Below are 6,735 nucleotides of genomic sequence, written 5' to 3' on the forward strand. Positions count from 1 at the left end.
TGTGTGTGTGTGTGTGTGTGTGTGTGTGTGTGTGTGTGTGTGTACAATAGGACTAGGTATATATATATGTATATATACAATAGGACAAAACAGTGGTAAGAAATAAACAAACCTTGAGTTAGCTAAAATACATTTGTGGCATATCTTAACTTCTAAAAGCAAATTCACTGCAGTTACCATGGAGAACAAAATTCTCTCTTATAGTAATATGTGTACAAATATCACATCAGCACAGTGTTTCCTCCTAACATACTCCCTGATGCATTTCAGGCTCTTTAGCCTTCTGCAGTAGAAAATACTGAAGTGAGATAACCCTAGGCAGATTCTAAAGCCATTGCTTTATTTCAGAACAGTCAATATCAGTGACTGATTGCACTTGCAGACTGCCTGATTGGAGTAAATATAGTATCGAGTAGTGATGGGGTGTAAACGAGCTTTAGGCTAGTCAAGATAATACGTTAGTGACATATTTAACTTCAAAAGGTAAATTCATATATATATATATATATATATATATATATATATATATATGTGTGTGTGTGTGTGTGTGTGTGTACACACACACACATGTATGTATATATAACTACTGGATCTAGACTACATCTACTTTTTTACCATGGTGCCATCAGTTTGATGGTTTATTTGCGATAGTGTTTTGTGACCTTCTCTCCATCTCATTCCCACATGTGTGTGCATGTACGTGCATGCATGTGTGTGTGTGTGTGTATGTGTGTGTGTGTGTGTGTGTGTGTGTGTGTGTGTGTGTGTGTGTGTGTGTGTGTGTGTGTGTGTGTGTGAGACCAACAACTCATTGGCTGTTTTAGTTTCCTCTTACAGCACACAAGAATTCTGTGTACCTATTTCTATGAGGGTAGACTGAAAAGTTCATAGGCTGAATATGAAGGAGTGGTGTTGGAGCTGTGAAATCTTACATGCTCTAATTTCACCTCTACTTAATAACTGCATTGTTTCTTTCCAGATAAACTGACATCTCACTGTTCAATGAAGACTTCAAAAGTAACTAGCCATCATTCTCTTGAAAATGGACAATATTTGGCATCATGAGGTTACCAAGTACTTGCAGAAGAATGATCTAGCCTCCAATGGCATTCATGCTGACATAGTTGCTACATTAGGAGATGACACTCCATCTTTGTCAACAGTGCAAATATGGGCAGCTGAATTTAAGAGCGGAAGGGAGAGTCTTGAAGATGACCAAATATCTGGAAGTGTTGCAACTGCCTCCACTGAGGAACATATTGATTGTGTTCACCATATTCTGATGGATGACAGGTTATTTACTATAAATCAACCAGCCAATGCTATTGGCATTTCCTGTGAGAGAATTGAGAATATTCTGCACAATGAACTTGGCATGATGAAGGTTTCTGCTCAGTCGGTGCTATGTCTTCTGACATCTGATCAAAAGTGCACCGGGCTGATCATATCATGAGAAAATCTGACATTGTTTGAAGCACATCCAGCTGGTTTCCTTGAATATTTCTTAGCCCATGATGAGTGTTAGATTTATCATTTTGAGCCACAGACAAAAAGACAATACTTGCAGTGGAACCAGCCCTTCTCACTTGTTCCAGAGAAGGACATTGTCGTTTCATCTGCAGGGAAAGTGATGGCCTCAGCTTTTTGGCGGATGCAAAAGGTGTTGTGTTTATTGATTATCTCCAAAAGGGCTACACTATCAAAGGAGTGTACTATACTAACTTGCTAAGGCAGTTACAAAAAGCTATCAAGACCAAATGCCTAGGGAAACTAATGTAAAGATTTTTGTTTCATCAGGACAATGCTCCAGCACTCAAGTCCTTGTTTTCAATGGCTGCTGTGTATGACTGTAGCTTTGAACTGGTTGATCACTCTCCCTATCATCTTGATTTGGCCCCATATTGCTAGGAATTGATATCACAGAGATGATGATGTCATATCTGCTGCTGATAACTGCTTTTGATCACAGGTCTAAATCTTCTTCACAAATGGGATCAAATCACTGTAACGTCAATTGAAGAAATGTTTGGAGTGCAAATGTATGTTGAAAATAACTCTCATACGGTCACATTCCATTAGAGCCGGGGTTTTCAAACTTTTTGACTTGTGGGCCTCTTTATATTTCAGGCTTTACCTTAGGGAACCCCTTATAAACGCTTATGAAATTTATACATAAATATTTGCTAAAAATAACATATATTTTTACATTTATTTATGTAACAGTATTTAACAAATAAGTTTATTGCCAATTAAAAGATTTCGATTAAAAGACATATATAAAATCAAATTGCCCATAAAAAGTATTTGCTGTCCACGGACCCCCTGTCTTGTCCTTGCGGATCCCCTGTGGTCCACGGAGCACAGTTTGAAAACCCCTGCATTAGAGTATCTTGGTCAACCTATGAACTTGCTAGCCAACCCTCATATCTGTTACCAGTATATACATAATAACCAATTTGAATCATAGAGTTAAATACACATTTTTCTTTTATATACTACAAAATAATTATACAGTGGCTTCTTCACGCTCATGTTGGTAAAATTTAAACTTCTGTTAATAAAAGTGAGATAAGCAAGAGAGCAACCACTGGTGTATATTGCTAAAAGCTTTATGGTGGGTGAGGTAACTAGGAAAAAGAGATGGGAAAATTTGGTGGGAAGGGTGAGCTTATTGTTGATTAACTGATTGAGAAAAACTAACTTAAAGCAATAGGGAGATACTCCTAAATACACATGTGCCTGTATGTTGTGTCTGTATATTTGTATACATATATATGTACGTACTTACATACACAGACACACACACACACACATATATACACACACATGCACATATATATATTGTCAGTAAATCATAAATCCGAAAGAGAAGCACACTCTAAGTTATAGAGCTGCAGAGTATTAAGAGGATGTAATTCTCAAAATATATACATATGTGATTGAGTGTGTGTGTGTGTGTGTGTGTGTGTGTGTGTGTGTGTGTGTCTGTCTGTTCCCCACCACTGCTTGACAACTGGTGATGGTGTGGTCACATCCCTGTTCAGCGAAAGAGACTGACTAAATAAGTACTGAGCTTCATTCGCTTGATTAATATCCTTCAAAGTGATGATACCCCTGCATATCTGCAGTAAAATGACTGAAACAAATAAAAGAAGAGACGAAGAAATGTAATTGGTGAGGAATAGACTTCAGAAAGAAATTATATTTCGATTTAATAGTGAAATTGTTGTCAGTAGACCAATTAAATTATGCATATTATGTTTTTAAGGAAAAATATAAATTTGTTTATTTGGGTCTAGAACTAGTTGGTAAAAAGAAGGTATTTAATGAATTTATATGAAGGCTCAAGAGTGGCTGTGTGGTAAGAAGCTTGCTTCCCAACCACATGGTTTTGGGTTCAGTCCTATTGCATGGCACCTTGGACAAGTGTCTTCTACTATAGCCTCGAGCCGACCAAAGCCTTGTGAGTGGATTTGGTAGATGGAAACTGAAAGAAGCCCGTTGTATACAGATATGTATATATATATATATATATATATATATATATGTGTGTGTGTGTGTGTGTGTCTTTTATTTGTGTCAGTGTTTGTCCCGCCCCCACTATCGCTTGATAACCGATGTTGGTATGTTTACATTCCCGTCAGTTAGTAGTTTGGCAAAAGAGACTGATGGAATAAGTACTAGGCTTACAAAGAATGAGTCCTGGGGTTGATTTGTTCAACTAAATGTGGTGCTCCAGCATGACCACAGTCAAATGACTGAAACAAGTAAAAGAATATATGTAAAGCTATTGATAAGGAAGATTGGGTGGGGTATATTTGTGTTTTGTTTACTTATAAGTTGGTGAGAGATCTGTGTCTTAGTATTAAAATGCCAAAATCTCTACCATTATGATTGTTAGATTACAGAAAATTAGATTTGATTATTAAATACTGAATTAGAAAGAAAATGCTAGTGTTGATCACAGAGAAAGAAGAAAAGAAAATATAAGTTAACCCTTTGGCATTTAAACCAACCATATCTGACTCAAATATTCTGCCTGTTTTCTATTCACACTAACCAGATCTGGCCTCTCACACCTACTCTTTAAAGTTGTACTAAAAATAAAATGTCACATCATTGAAATCTCAAAGCTATGAAATACTGTATGATTAAATAATGTGAATAAATAAGCATAACATTTGATAAAGTAATCTGAATGCCAAAAGGTTAAAGTGACAAAGACATAACAATGTGTGTGTGTGTGTGTGTGTGTGTGTGTGTGTTTGGGAGTGTATATGAATTTGCATGTAGTATTTTTGTCTGCAAGGAATAATGTAGCATTCTGTACAATAGAACCTTATAATACATTTTATTAACTACAAGACTTCTGTGTGGAAACTTTGGTATTATGTTTAATCATTTTGGATAACAATTTTGATGACATTAGATTTGATTAGATAAATACATTGAAATATTAATGGAAATTATTATTTCAGCTAGTTTGTTAGATCACTAATGCTCAATGTTGTAAAAGGTCCTGTGGTATACAGACCAAGATTTATATAGACACCTTCTCCTCAACTTACAACTGAGTTCCGTTCTGACTGACAGGTCGTAAGTCACTCTTGTATGTCGGATTTATATTTTTCAACACTATTTTCATTCAGATGCAACTGATTCTTGAAAGAGACTGAGTGAGAGACAGTGGAAGGCAGTGGGTGCCTGGGTCTGAGGGAGACCTGTATTGCCAGATGCTGCCATAGTTATCGTACACGCAGCTGCCTAATGCCCCCAAAATTATTTATTTATTTATTATTTATTACTTTATTTTTTGTGGTCGTAAGTGTTTCTTTTAAGCAAACAACTTTACACTTTATTTACATTCGACAGATATTTGTCCTCATCTTGTTTCTTGTTAACACAATGTTTCAGCTGATATAACCTCCAGTCTTCTTCAGGTGTCTTGGGGAAATTTCGAACCTGAGTTCTCATTCTTAAGGTATTTTTCAATGTTATAATAACATCGAAAAATACCTTAGGAATGAGAACCCAGGTTCGATATTTCCCTTAGACACTTGATGAAGGCTGGAGTGTATATCACCCGAAACGTTGTGTTAACAACAAACAAGATGAGGACAAATATCCCTTGAATGTAAATAATGTACAGAATTCCTCATCTCTTAAATATAGAGCTTTACATGTGTTTTTAAAAAGAAATCTACAAGTCTGTCTATGAGTGCTTGTAAATTGGTGATTGCATCTGCAAGTGATGGTGTGCATGAGTGTGGTGCAAGTGAAAGTGATTTGGAAAACGATTATAATAATATCTTTTTATTATAAATGATCTTGACATTCTTTTTATTTTACATAAAATATTCTTTACATTTTACTATTGTTTTATTGCTATTTATGCACAAGTATTATAAATTTTATAGGTAAAATATTTTTCTGGGAATAGATTACAGTTTATAACATTGCTACTATGGGAAATTATTGCTCTGCTTTATGAGTTTTCACTTCACGAGCAGTCTCTGGGAACAAATTAACTTGTATATTGAGACATTACTGTAATACAAAACTACATTAAAATACAAATTCAAAACTGGAAAAAAACACAAACATGAGTGAAGAAAGAGGGAAAAGAGAAAGAAAGAAAAAGTGAAACACAAAATTTAGGGTATAAACGAATTATTTCCACTAGTTGAGGAATCCTCTAAATGTATGTTAAATCACAAATGCTAGGCTTGAGTGCAATATGAAAAATAGGAAACCTAATAAATTTTGAAGGACTAATTAAGTTTATACTCTAATTGCTGAACTATGTAATAAGAGAGGAAAGTATTCTTATTTTTTTTCTAATTTAGTTTCATAGAGGATAGGAAGAAAAGTTATAATTTATTAGTTATGAGATTGTTTCTTGTGTTAAAGGCTTAAATGGTGGTTTACTGAGTGTTGCTTTTATCAACTAAAATATTAAGGAATAACATTTGTTCAATTTGAACTAAGTTAGGTGTATAACCTGCAAAGAGTGTAACCTCATGGAAGTTATGGAATATTAGCAAAAGTAGTGTATCTTCTACTATTCTTTAATGAATGGTTTGTGAATTACCTCTTAGGAAACAGTGTTGGTTTAAAATATCTAAGCTTTTTAGTGAGTTTTCTAACTTCAAAGTTTTGAGAAGTTTAGTGTTTCCATATGTTCTCTAAGACAGTTTGAGACAAACTTAAATTTTAAAAGGAAGCTGGATACATTCTGTGAACAAATGGTTAAAGCTATGGAGCAAGAGTAGTTTGCTATACTCTTTTACTTTTTTACTTGTTTCAGTCTATTTGACTGTGGCCATGCTAGAGCACTGCCCTTAGTCGAGCAAATCGACTCCAGCACTTATTCTTTGGAAGCCTAGTACTTATTTTATAGGTCTCTTTTGCCGAACTGCTAAGTTACAGGGACGTAAACACACCAGCATCAGTTGTCAAGCGATGTTGGGGGGACAAATACAGACACACAAACACATACACACACACACAAACAATTTTTCTCGTCTGGCCGTAAAGCCTTTTCTGTTTGTTTACCTGTCTTGTTTTTTGCCCGCCACGACATTCCTCCATGGCAAGATTTAATTTGTGTATACAAATTTAATTTGCAGTCCATGGGAAGAGCTGTTTTAACGATGCGTCCTGCCTAGCTCTTCGAAACGCCGGTGTTAAAACGGAGGTAGCTGATGAAGTAGAATGTTCTCTATGTGGCTTGTG

The sequence above is a fragment of the Octopus bimaculoides genome, chromosome 3 (genome assembly GCF_001194135.2).
Source record: "Octopus bimaculoides isolate UCB-OBI-ISO-001 chromosome 3, ASM119413v2, whole genome shotgun sequence".
In the NCBI taxonomy this organism is placed as follows: Eukaryota; Metazoa; Mollusca; class Cephalopoda; order Octopoda; family Octopodidae; genus Octopus; species Octopus bimaculoides.